General features: G+C 45.6%; 1 protein-coding gene across 1 annotated transcript in view; it reads left to right on the plus strand.

The window, feature by feature from the left end:
* Window positions 1-8,606: 8,606 nt before the first annotated feature.
* The window catches only part of CUX2 (cut like homeobox 2), a 320,122-nt gene continuing 315,511 nt past the window's right edge, over window positions 8,607-13,217 (plus strand). Inside the window, exon 1 of the mRNA XM_047828240.1 lies at window positions 8,607-8,658. The gene's annotated coding sequence lies outside the window, so the exon portion shown is untranslated. The remainder of the gene's footprint in view (window positions 8,659-13,217) is intronic.

Below are 13,217 nucleotides of genomic sequence, written 5' to 3' on the forward strand. Positions count from 1 at the left end.
GTTATATGAGAAAAATCAACCCCTGTTCATTTAGGCCAAGGTATGGCAAATATTTTCTATAAAGGACCACATAGTAGATATTTTAAGTTTGTGGCCCATATGATCTCTTTTGTGATGACTCAACTCTGTTGAATCATGAAATCAGCCATAGACAATACATTAACAAAGGGATGTGTTTGTGTTCCAATAAAACTTTATTTTCAAAGCTTCACAGGGACGACACATTTGACCTGTGGAGAATAGTTTGTCAAACCCAACTTTTGACCATGTTTGCTAAATTTATTGTTCCTTGAACCCAAAGCATTCCTAACAGGGTATATGGGCTACCTTGGAGGCTAGTTTCACCCCCAATACAGCTGTGCTCACAGGTCCTCGTTGCCATTTGTACATAGAAGTTTCTAATAAACCTATTAGTAAATCAGTTAATTTCCTTCTACCAACATTCATTCATTCACTCAACAAACATCTACTGGGCACCTGCTATGTATCAGAAACTGTTCAAATGCTGAGGCTACCACAGGGAATATTGGATCCTGCCCTTAGGGAGCTCTCATTATAAAACAATGGGACTCCAGAAAGGCTTCTTGGAGGAGGTGCCAAATTAGCTCAAAAGGATGAGAAGGAGTTGAAAGGGTGAAAGGCAAAGACAGCATATGGAGTTGGGAAGGTGGAAGAACATTCCAGGCAAGAGTCCTAGGGTAGGATGCTGGAAGCCGAGCTATCCCAGCCTGATGGCAAGGCCCAGGCTGTGGACGGATTGGTGACTGCAAGGCGGCCCCCGACAGTGAAGCTTCTTGTCCTCCCGCTTGTAGGTAATTTGGCCTTAATAAAAGTACTTGGGGTATTATCTGTTGGGGAATTGCCCTCGACAGGCCCCCTGGGAGAAATCATTAGGAAAGAAAATAAGATTCCGCAAGAAATTGTGCGGCCTTACGTTTAGCCCTTGCCATCCCCTATGGAGACTCCTCTACTTACAGGAAGGATAGCCTCATGCATTTGCCAGCAAAGGCGGCCAGCAAAGGAGAGACATATGGATTTGAAAGCCCCACTCTGGCAACTAAGGAGTGTATCTCTGGGCTCAGGTGACTCCAACCCCTAGGCCCACCTGGCCCCCAGGAGGCATTCCAGACGATGACTGAACCTAGTCGGTTAGGGTACAGAATGGTTCATTAGTTCCTCGGTGCATTGTCTGAGAATGTATGAGGCATGGGTTTCTAAGGCCCTTTCGGCCCCTTCCTGGCACCTGGGACCGAGGCAAACACATTGTTCTTCTGGCTTCAAGTGGTTGGGGAGGAGCAATTAGGAGGTCATGTCCCTGTAACTGTTCCACTTGAGCTGTTGAGAGATGGAGAGCCTCTCATGAGAACAGCAAAGCAAATGCTTCATAGATTATAGATAAACATAGATGCATAGTGGAATAATGTAAGAAATTAATCAATAATCAAAGGGTATGAGGGAACATTACGAGAAAAGCGCCATGTTATTTCTTAAAGGTTGATTACACATAGGAACATTTTCAAAATTAGGTAATGTTAGAAAAACATAGATGACGTATGCTACAAGGAAATCACGGCAAATATAATGCCACGTTTGCTACAATAAATCGGCCAGTTCAACACACGGCTGTTGTCTGTGTCCATTTTTATTTTTGTTCTGTTTTATTTTCACTTTTTCGCCGACGCCGTTCATCCTTCGGGAACCCCTGGTTGCTGGAGCTGGTCTCCGGCAGTAGGAGGTGACCTGGCTCCCGTCTGGCTGGAATGTGGAGAGTAAAGGAGAGTGGAGGTGAATGAGGCTGGAGAGGTCATGTGGGGCCAGGTCCCAGGAGTCCATAGGCTACTGGCTTTTGTGCTGATTGACATGGAGGTCCTGGAGGCTTTTCAATACAGAAGGACATCAACTTATCGATGGCAGCTTAAACCAAGGAGGTAGCTGAGAAGGTGGAGAGGAGATGGCTCTGAGAGATCTGAGCGGTGAAATAGACGAGACTTGAGAGAGTGGAGGAGGGAGGTGTCAAAGATGACAGGGCAGGGTTCTGATCCTTGTCCATTTGGCTTCACCTCTAAGGAAGTAGTGATAGGACAGAGGGGAATTCAGAGAAGTGTTTTTGAGACAAAGTTTACACAGCGGCTTTATCAGAAAAAAAGAAGCAAGTAGCAGAAAGGAGCTCGGGATTCTGCTCCATTGTCAAGCTTTGGCTGGTGTTCGTCCTGGAAAGTTAACTGAGTTAATTGGACCTCAGCACAATTACCTTAATTTACAGCATTAGGTAAAATCTATACCCGTCAAGATGTGCCACGCAGGAACGTAATGGGGATTGTCAAAGAGGCTTCTGTATCTGCAGCATTCTCCACTAAGCGTCAGAGACGTGCTTGACTACAGACTCTGGGAGGACTTGGCCCGGGAGCTGTGGGGGGACTGGAAAAGGATCAAAAAATGACAGGAACCATGTGTGTGCCAGGCAGTCCCTGCAGCCAGTTCCAAACACTGTACCTATTTTTAAATTTAATGTTTATCAGGATATTGCAGATACGTTGATGAATAGCCCTTGTATCTGCTACGGATTGCACGTGACTGCAAATAACAGAAAACCCAAATCCTGCTAATATAAACTGTAAGCGTTGATTTAAATGTCTAAGCTGTTCACAAATAGAGGTCCAGAGGTGAGCAGCTGGTTAAGTGGCTCCACGGCATTAGGTCAGATGTTTCTTTCATTTCTTGGCCTTTCCCTCATGACCACAAAATGGCTGTGGCAGCTCCTCAAGTCGTCAGTCACGTCTGTTCTGTATTCCAGGCAGAAGGAAGGTAGCAAAGTCTTTCCCAGAAATCCCCAGCAGGTCTCTGATTATGTCATTGGCCAAAACCATGTATTTTGATTACTCCTAGCTGCAAAGGAGTCTGGGAGGTGCCTTCTTTAGTTTTTTAGCTTCTATGGAACAAAAAGGCAAGGAGAAGAAGGTTGGGATGGGTGTTGAGCGGGTCAACCCTCAGTGTCTTCTGCCATAGTCCCTGTACCACTCCTTCTCACCCTGAACTCTCGTTTCCCTGAAGCAATTATTTTCAACTCTTCTAATGGTCTCTTCTTCCTCTGTGTATTACCTGCATTTTCCAAAATACAACATTTATTCTATTATTTCTTCACTTTTTTCCAGATACCTATTGTCTCTCAACTATAGAAGGTAAATGTTTTCTTCAGCCCTATCCCCACCTACTCCACATGCCACAGATACATATAGACTTCTCCACTTCATATTGTTTTTTTTAACGTTTATTTATATATTTTTGAGAGAGAGAGAGAGAGAGAGAGAGCGCGTGCGCGCGCGAGCAAGCGGGGGAGGGGCAGAGAGAGGGAGACAGGATCCCAAGCAGGTTCCACACCTTCAGCGCAAAGCCATATGCAGGACTTGAACTCACTAACCATGAGATCATGACTGGAGCCAGAACCAAGAGTTGGGCACTTAACCAACTGAGTCACCCAGGCACACCCACCCGCCACTTCATATTCTTAGTTACGACACTACTGTATTTTTGAAATGCTATTTTATTTTTACTTTATATTTAATATTTTCAAAATACTGAATCGACAAACATCAAGACATTTAGTCAGACGATCAAGGTCTGTGATAAGATCATGATAATAGTTTGTACTCTTGACATGATGTAATGAAAATGGCACTTTACCCCTGTGGTATTCCTCCCAATGACTATAACCCAGTCTAATCATGAGGGAAATATCAGACAAACCCCAGCTGAGAGACATTCTAGTAGATACTCGATCAGTACTGCTCGAAACTGTCAAAGTCATTGAGAACAAAGATAGTCTGAGAAATTGTCACCTTCAGGAGGAGCCTGAGGAGACGCAACAACCTAATGCCATGTTGATTTCCTAGAACAGAGAAAGACATTAGGTAAAACTAAGGAAATCTGAATGAACTATAGGCTTTAGTTAATAATAATGTATCAGTATTAGTCTATAAATTGTAACAAATTTGCCAGACTTATATAAGATGTTAGCCATAGGGGAAAGTGACTATGGGATATAAGGGAATTCTCTAAACTATCTATACTATGAATTTTCCTTAAAGCTAAGACTTTTCTAAAAAAGAAGTCTTATTAAAATACCAAAGTAATAGTCAATGTTTACATTATGATGATTGCTTATATTGTTCACAGCCAGTCCTTATGTACTAAAACTCCAGCATTTTGTTTTCCCTAGATTTAATAATTGCCTCTCTTTTCTTTTTATCTTTTTTCTTGGTGGGAGGGTTGTCTTTTTGTGTTCTTATCAATAACTTACCACAGACTCTACTGTTGGTATAAATCTCTCAATACAATCAAGCACTTCAAGTAACTCATCAGTTATTTTTCAGCTCCAAGCACTACTCCATTGTGCTTTTAATCCTCCCTCAGCCAGAAGGTAGCAGGGTTTTTTATTTTTTAATCTCTATTTTGCTGCTGAAGAATGACTCATAGAATTCATTAGACAAGGAAAAGAAATTGGACTCATCTCTAACCACTAGACAGTCCTTTCTTTCTGACACCTGTGTCTTCTCTGAAGGTTCCTTTGTGGCTGAGGTCAGGAAATCGACAGGGCATTGGGCTTCCTTGGGATTTGACAGTCTTTGGTTCAGGACTCCCCTTTATGCATTTATTTATTTATTGTGTGTATTCTTTTTAAGTAGGCTCCATGCCCAATGTGGGGCTTGAACTCTTGACCCTGAGATCAAGAGTCACATGCTCTACTGACTGAGCCAGCCAGACACCCCAGGACTCTCCTTTAGACGGACGAACAACACCAATAATCATACCTACCCTTTGCTGAGAACTGTCTGGGTCCCAGGCACTGTGCCAAGCATTTACATACAGGATCTAATGTGGTCTATAAAGCAAGTCAGTGAATTTGTTATCTTAGGTGGGGCACGTGTCCCCTCCAGTGAGGCACCAGTCCCAGGATTCTTGCTTCACGCTTGCCAACTTTATTCATTTACTTCCCTGTCTGGCCCCCTCAAAAAGCCATCTAAGTTTGGGAATCCCTTAGACTCCCCACTCTAGGTTAGATTCCGTCTCCAAGTTCCAGGGGGGAGAAGACCTGGCCTCAACCAGTCCCTATGGCCTCTTGTAGCCGCTAACACACGCATCTTGTGGGACTGCCCTCAGCTCCCTTTTCCTCCTGCATGCTGGGTGTGATGACATTTGTCAAGAGAGGTCAGACATCGGAGATGAGAAGTTTTCCAGACCCAAAGAGGGGATGAGAATTTGCTGCTGCAAGCTTCGGGGCTTGCTTTGGGGCTGATTTCTCTTGTAATCATTTTCTTTGAGCCTCATGCTTCCCTTTAAGAACCACTTGGGTCGCCTACTGAGTACCTACTGATGCACTTTGTCAGGCATCATAGCATCTACCCCACAAAGTCTTGTACCTCTGACACCTTCCCCGTCATGTGTTTCCATCCAGTTAAGGCCCTGCTGCCTGGAGCCAGGGCCAAAAGCCATCTCATCTCAATCTGTCCACTTTTCGTGAGCACCTACTATGCGCAAGCCATCAGGCATTATCCTGGTGTTTCTCCAACTACAGTCATTGAAGTTCCCCTTCATAGTTTTTAAAAGTTCCATCTTCCCTAGTTTTGACTTGGCATTTTCTTTAAATTGGACCCCTTTTTTATTTCAATAAATTGTATTTGAAAAGGAACTTTAGATCACTGCCATCAGTGGAAAATGAGGATCAGTTGCCAAAAGCAGACAGTAACCTCAAAAATGAAAACAACTTTTAAAATAAAAACCGCTGGGGTGCCTGGGTCTCTCAGTCTGTTAAGCGTCCAGCTTCGGCTCAGGTCATGATCTCACAGTCTGTGAGTTTGAGCCCCGCATCGGGCCCTGTGCTGACAACCCGGAGCCTGGAGCCTGCTTTGGATTCTGTGTCTTCTCTCTCTGCCCTTCCCCGGCTCATGCTCTGTCTCTCTCTTTCTCTCTCTCTCTCTCTCTCTCTCTCAAAAATAAATAAACATTAAAAAAACTTTAAAAACACTGCCAATGTCTGTCCAACTTCTAATTGCTTCTAATACCTGCCAATCATGTATATGGCCAGGATAGGACTTTATCTCCTTTATATCTCACTATGTCCCCATAGGGTGGGTTCCATCATCACCCCCATTCTACAGAGGTGGAATTGAGGTTCACAGGGGTTAGGGACTCATCTAGGAAAGAGGGCTGGAAAGTGATGGGATTGAGATTCAAATCCAGGTCTGTCTCAACCATAAGGGTTGGGGTCTGAGGCCCAGTCCTGCTTCTTGAGATGCCTACATGAGTCTGTTTCTGTTTTCTTGGCTGTCACTGTCATAGGAACTGAACTTCCTCGGAGCCAAGAAACCTACTTTTATACCCTTTGGCATTTATCCACACATGTAAGAGGCAGAGGTCACTGAGAGAGATTCCTGGTAATACGGGAGAGACTTAAAGGTTCAGTCTCACATTACATGACCCAGCCTGGTTCTCCACCCATTCCCCCTAGCCACCAATTGCACTAGTCTCTCCAGGGAACCCTCTATCCTCTGATTATTCCAAAAGCCTCCTCTTCTTCTCTAGCTTCAAGGAGGTGGTACTCATTTGGAACGTATAGAATGTGGCATCACTCATGACTTCTTTGATTGCAAGTGACAGAACCCTAATACTCAGTGGCTTACATAAATAAGAGGGTTTATTGACTCGTGTAGCTGAGAGGCCCTGGTGTGAAGGACTTCAGGCATAACTGGATCCAGGCTTTGTACTTTGTCATCTGGACTCAATCTGTCTCTCTCCTGCTGTCATTTACTCCTCTCTCCACCTGCTTCACAGCTCTCCTCCCTCCTTTCTTCTGTATTGCCTTATTCTCCTCTTGCTATGGCAAAAGTGGCCATCATTAGCTCTATGCTTACAATTTATCAGCTCAATGACTCCTTTAGAAAGAGCACTTTCCCCCCTAATAGCTCTAGCAAAAGTCCCAGGCCAAATCTCAGTGGCCCATTCATTCAAAGGCCCCTCCTGGAAAGGATTACTGTAACTCTAATTGGCTAGGCCTGGGTTAAGATGAGACGATCATCAATCCAGCTGAACCACAAGCACTAAGAGTGGGAGGGGGCGGTCTCCCAGAGGAGAATCAAGGTGCTTGTTACCAGAGGAGGGCAAGGAGACGTCCAGGAGGGCAGACAACAGATGACCTCTATGGACATAATGTTGGTATTTGCAAGACAGCAGTAAGGCCCAGATATTCCTATTACCGGAACAACAAAGAGCTGAATCACCCCTAGTTTGTTGGCTTCCCACAGTGTTTCTGAAGGAAACAGGGCCTGGCAACAGCGTCTTCAGCCCCTCTTCCTGGTGCCTGGAAAGCATTGGCCTCCATCCTCTCCATCCTTTGCCTCTCCCAACTGAGAGGCGAGGAGATTCTGTCTAGGTAAGTACACCACCCTTTAACTGATTAACCAAGAGATCTTGAACAGGTTTTTCCCCTCTCCCCACAAACCTTCCGCCGAGAAACAGCCTTGGGGCAAGAAGGAGCATTTAGAGGCCAGAGGGGCCAGACGGTAGCTCAGGATGGAAAGAGGCTAAGAACAAGGGATTGGCAAAGAGATGGTGGTCCTCCCCCTCCCCCTCTTCTATCTACCTCCGTCTTTCTTTTCTCCCTCTCAATCTCTCATTATCCTCTGCAGCCTGGGTTCTCTCTCTCCCCGTGCACATGGCCCAACAAGGTTTCCCCACTGCCCTAAGTTCCCTCTTTTTAAGAACTTGCGTGCACAGCCAGAGTAGTGCCCCTGAATGCTGGTTCTTGGATAAGAGAATCTGATTGGCCCAATCACGGGGAGGGAGGCCAGCCTGAGCCAATCAGCTCCAGCCAGGGTAGTGTCACGTGATCTCAGGCCCTGTTGCCAGAGGGGAGGCCAGGTGTCTTAAACTAGGTGGTGGGAACCGGAAACCCATCCCCGAAAGAATCCCTTAAAATCCTCCAGCCTGGAGCTTAAATTTAGTGACTTTTCACATTTTATGTTCAAAGCGAGCCTTTCTTAGGGCATTTGTGAGGTGGCGGGTGTGAGGGTTGCCTTCCTAGTGAGAGAAAAGAGATTTGAGAACGTTGTCGAGATCTCAAAAAACTCTACAAGCAACCGCCCTTCGGAGAAGACAAGGCTGCGGGAGCCACCGCGCTCCTCTGCTCAGCACTCCCGGGCCTGAGATAACATTTATTTGGGCGCTTGCATCACACATGTGCCACATGACGGATTGCTGGACGTTGACAGCATGGCTCCGATACTAAAAACATATGACTCCATATGGAACGCCGTGGTGTGGGGTGGAAATCCTGGACGGCTCGAGGCTGCAGATGGCCATGTATAATTCACGGGATTTGTAAGACTCTGCATCTGCTCCGTTGCTCATTCTTCAGTTGTCAGACAGACATAATCCCGAGCCTCTTATTTTATAACACAGATCTGCCAAAGGGAGTGGGGAGGGGAGGCGGGGGAGGCAGAGCCGCTGCCAGGAGAACTCAGAAATAATTTGGGGGAGAACATTCGGCGTGTCAGTGAGGACAGAAGCACGCACCACAGGAAGCCCAGGCAAAGTTGGAAACCGGCTGCTGGTTCCCTGGTCCTTCACAGGAGGCCAGGCTCCTGAGGAGCTTTCTGGAAGGAGGTATGTTTTGATCTTGTCTCAATCCTGGGCCTCACTATGGGATTTTGGTTCAACCTGGATTGGCCTTGTGGATGAGCCAGCAGGTCAAATGTCAAGCTGGGTAGGCGTTTTGTAACATTAAGTCGACCTCGCGTGCACACTGCCTCCCGTTGTCGGGTTGCAGCATTATGTAGCAAAATGAGGTGCGCCTTTTGCATTACCTCCCTGGGGAGGCTCCTGAACCCTTCTTCACTAGATGGGGTACCTGGGGCAGTCATTGCTGGTACGCATAACTCCTCTGCCCACGCTGGGGTCATCTGCACATGGATTTGGTGCAGGACAAGGGTTTGTTGTCTGGGGACTTTATTTTCAATGCCAGATGCTTAGCCCTTGAGTAGGACAGGCCAGAGTGTCAGGGAGGTAATGCCCCTAGACGCTGCTCTCAACCAACAGGGGAGGAGAGGTGGTGAATAAATATTCAGCTTCTCACCCCAGTAAGGCAACTCTGAGCTGTGTTCTGCACCGTTCTCCAGGCCCCCCGCCTCGTGGAGAGGGAAAGTGAGCCTCTCTACCTGCAATTCCTGGAATCACCTCCCTCAAGTCTGTTTGCTCTCAGATTCTTGCCTCAGGATCTGCTTTTGGGGAACGGAAATTAAGACAGAGACCCTCTTTCATGCTTCTTCAGACTTCTAGATTTCCTCTGTCATACTACTGTTTGTATTTGGTTCCCAACACTTGTTTAAATGTCTGTTGCCTTTGTTACTCCTTGGAGCAGAGACTGTCTTCTTCTCCATTGCTTCCACAGTGCCTGGCACCTAGTAGGTGTTTAATAAACCTCTGTGACATTAACACTGTGAAATTCCTCTGGTTTCCCCACTCACTAGCTATGAGATATTTAGCAGATCACTTAACACCTCTCAGCCCCATCCATTCCCTCATTTGTAGCAAGTGGACAGTAGTAATATCCGTCTCATCTGCTTCATGGAGATGCAGCGAAGATTAAATTAAAGGATCATGGAGGAATCGTAGTAAATTCTGAAATGCTCAAAGTAATGACCCTACTAGGTCAGGATTTCTAAAAGTGTGACTGGCCTCTGGTTTATATCAGTCCATTTCAGATAATACTCAAAAGCAATTTTATTTGAATTATTTCATATTTACTTGAATTAAACTGGAAAAAAAAAAACAAAACATGAGCAGCCCATCAAACTCAAGTGTGTTCATTGTGGACGCATTTGGCTTTCCGTAACCGAAAACTCAACCAACAGTGGCTTAAACAAGTAAGGGGGTAATTTTTTTTCAGTTACTAGGATTTTTGGACATCAGCAGTCCAAGGCTAGTGTAGCTATCCAAGGATGTTGTGAATGATCCAGGCTCCTTCTAATTTCCTGCTTTCATTCTTGGCATGAGGCTTTTATCCTCATGGCCTCAAGATGGTTGCTCTTCTCCAGGCATTGCACCCTCATTCCAGGCAGGAAGAGAAAGAGGGGGAAGGAAAAGGCTGTATCAGCTGAGTCTGTCTACCACCACCACCATCGTCGCCATCACTAATTTTTTAATTAGGAAAACAAAGAGTTTTCTAGGAACTCCACCCAATAGATGTCTGCCTACATTTCATTGGCTAGAACTGAGTTCTGTGGCCACTCCTAGCTACATGGGAGTCTGAGAAGGCCTTTTTAACTGGGCATTTTGCTTTCCTGACAAAATTGGTACAGGGACTGCAACTTCAGACATAGCTTAGTGAAACAAAAGGAGTAGGTTTAAATACAAACACCAAATGAACAACAATACTGCTGGAACCAAGTCTGAGATACCCCCACTCCCTTTGCTCCATTCCTCTGTACTTATCTTTATTATCAGAGTTATACTTTGTTTAGATTCTTTTCTTTCAGCCTCTGGTACCTGTGGACTTCTTTTTTTTGTTTTAATTTTTTTTAATGTTTTATTTATTTTTGAGACAGAGAGAGACAGAGCATGAACGGGGGAGGGTCAGAGAGAGAGGGAGACACAGAATCCGAAGCAGGCTCCAGGCTCCGAGCTGTCAGCACAGAGCCCGACGCGGGGCTCAAACTCACGGACCGTGAGATCATGACCTGAGCCGAAGTCGGATGCCCAACCGACCCACCCAGGCGCCCCTGGACTTCTTGAGGGCAGGGCTGTGTTTTACTCAATATTGTATCCCAAGCACCTAGCACATCGCCTGGTATCCAGCAGGTAGAACACATATTACTATTCATTGTTTCGTGTATTTGTTATTTATTATTCATCTTTCTCAGCAAGGTGCTAAAACACTGTGAACCAAGTTTTATGACTTTCTTAAAATAAAAATCAATCAACAGTATTATACTGGGTGAAAGAAGCTTTATACAAAAGAGAATATATGGTATGATTCCATTATATCTGAAGTTCTAGAACAGGCTAGGCTAACCCATAATGAAAAAAATCAGAACAGCCGTGTCCTCTTGGTCGAGCAGGTGTGGGTATTGACTGGGAAGAACAGGAGGGAACTTTCTGGGCCTGTACCTTAGGCTTACACGGTTTAGACATTTACCAAAACTCACAAAATGACATACAAAATATTTGTGCATTTCACTATACTTCAAGTTCACCTGAAAAAGGGAAAACAAATATCGGATTTCTGGTTAATGACACACAGGTTGGAGTGTTTAAGAATGAACTGTATAGTGCCTGCAACTTACTTTGAAGAGAGGGAGAGAGAAGGATGAATGATTAGATGGATAGAAGGATAGAGAAGTTGATAGCCATGTAGTGGAATAAATGTAACATAATGTTAATTGTAGAATGTAGGAGGCGGATACATGGGTCTTCACAACTCCTACTTTTATGTATGTTTGGAATTTTTCATAATCAAATATCGGGGGAAGAAAAGACCAGAAAAAACCCTCTGCCAACACTGAAGTAAGATTGATGAAGGGTGCTGCATTTGTTAGGGCTGCTGTCACAAAGTACTACAAACTGGGGCAGTTCTGACATGGTAGCTCAGGCCTCCAAGCATGAGGGTTCCAGGGAATAAGGGGATTTTTTAATGACTCAGCCTCAGTAGTCAGAGTGTCACTGCTCCAGACTCCTTTGGGCAGAGCAATCACAAGCCCATCCAGATTTAAGTGGAGAGAACAGAGAAACACCCCGTCTTAATGGGAGAACTAGGAATTTGAGGTCACATTAAAAAAAAACAACAACACATTTTTAATGTCTATTTATTTTTGAGAGAAAGAGCGTGAGAGGGGCAGAGAGAGAGGGAGACACAGAATCAGACGCAGGCTCTAGGCTCCGAGCTGTCAGCACAGAGGGCGACACAGAGCTTGGGCTCACGAGCGGTGAGATCATGACCTGAGCCCAAGTCGGACACCCAACCAACTGAGCCACCCAGGCGCCCCTCGAGGTCACATTTTAAAACCACCACCAATCTAGGGTTATCTGCCACCTAGCCCGTTTCTTTCAGGAGAAAAAGAGGAGGAAGATGTTTCTTATCTCTGCAAAGAGAATGAAACTGGGTGCTTACTCAGTAAACACATCGCTCTGTGACTTGCTTTGACTCGGGCAGGGAGGGCTTCCTTTGGCAGGAGCCGGAGCTAAGAGAGCCGGGAGACAGCAGGTCGCAGCCCTGGACGTGGCTACAGCTGATTCCCCCCCGACCCTCCCCGCTTCTGCCCCATCTCAGTCCCTGACCTTTTGACTTTGAGTGTACCACCCACCCTTCCGTATGGTTCCTCCCATCACTGTTCCACCCAAACCTCCCGCCCTAGCCCTGGGTCTCCAGACAGAACAAACTCTCTTACTTGGGAACAATGGAAGCCTTTGTCATCTTTCCCTGCCTCGGGTGGGCCACCATCTGTATGAGAATCCAGATTACTCTTGCAGGCTGTGCTGGCGATTACCTCTGAGAATCTCTTCATACCAATGTCTCCTGGCAGGCTGGGGGTAAATGAGGGCTGCACAATGGGAAGAATGTTATCACGGTAAACCAGGACGGGCCGGGCTTGGCTCCGTTGCAGAAAACACACTTCACTCATGCAGAACACGCCAAATTGAAAAGATTGTGGGTTAATCAAATCCTTTTCTCCTCTGTTTTTATCAAACTCAAGAGGGGCTGGCCTATTAATTAGAAACGCTTTTTCATGTAAAACACGGGCACTTTGGAGATAAGGAGGGAAGACCCTTGATTCTACAGTCACAATGACGTTTTAGTTATTTCATTACAAGACGCCTCATTCACTACTGGCCCCATGGACACAGTGCAGACCTCCCATTGCTCTCCTGGAAAAACTCCCTGAGACTCAGAAAGTTTCCCTGCCAGCAGACAAGGGCAAGAGTTTCTTTTCCTGAAGTCAGGAAGCATTGAAGACCTCACATTTCTATATAATGCCGGCAGAAAAATTGAGCAGGCTTTTTATTCTGTGTTCTCCAATTATGGTAGCCACTAGCCCCATGTGGCTGTTTAAATTAAAATTAATTAAAATTTAAACTTTGCTTTCAAGTGCTCAATAGCAGCATTGTGGCTGGTGGCTCCTGTACCAGACAAGCACAGAGAGAGAATATTCCCATCATAGCAGAAAGCT

This window comes from Prionailurus viverrinus, chromosome D3 (assembly GCF_022837055.1).
Source record: "Prionailurus viverrinus isolate Anna chromosome D3, UM_Priviv_1.0, whole genome shotgun sequence".
Classification (NCBI taxonomy): Eukaryota; Metazoa; Chordata; class Mammalia; order Carnivora; family Felidae; genus Prionailurus; species Prionailurus viverrinus.